This window comes from Piliocolobus tephrosceles, chromosome 15 (assembly GCF_002776525.5).
Source record: "Piliocolobus tephrosceles isolate RC106 chromosome 15, ASM277652v3, whole genome shotgun sequence".
Classification (NCBI taxonomy): domain Eukaryota; kingdom Metazoa; phylum Chordata; class Mammalia; order Primates; family Cercopithecidae; genus Piliocolobus; species Piliocolobus tephrosceles.
In genome coordinates, this window is record NC_045448.1 from 28680341 (window position 1) to 28681006 (window position 666).

Consider the following 666-nt stretch of genomic DNA (forward strand, 5'->3'; position numbering starts at 1 on the left):
AAGTGAATGAGGACTCCCTGAATTTCCTGGATCATCTTGGTTCTTTTTAGACTTTGCAAAGGAACAAGAACCCAACAAAAGGGAAAAAGAACTCTCCATGATTGTCGACAGCTGTATAACAATGAAAAGCAACCAGGACCTGGCCAGGGGCGATGGCTCACACCTGTATTCCCAAGGCTTTGGGAGGCCAAGGTGGGTGGATTGTTTGAGCTCCAGAGTTCAAGAAAAGACTGGACCACATGGTGAAACCCTATCTCTACCAAAAATAAACATTAGCCAGGCGTCTCAGCTACTAAGGAGGCTGAGGTGGGAGGGTCTCTTGAGCCTAAGAGTTGGAGGTTGTAGTGAGCCGAGATTGCACCATTGCACTCCAACCTGGGAGACAGAGTGAGACCCTATCTCAAAAAAAAGAAAAGAGAACACAGGACCAGTAACAGAGAAATCTGGTTATCAGTCCTACTTCTTCTCTTATATGCTGTGTGATCTTGGACAAGGCACTTCCCATCTCTGAGCTTCAGTTTTTTCCATCTGTAGGTAACCTCTATGGTACCTTCAAATTCTACAAGAATATTTGTAACTAAAATAGCATCATAGCTATGCTTCTCATTTTTGCTTTTGCTTTTCTTCTCACAGTCACATAATCAACTAAGAGAGTGAGGCAAGGAG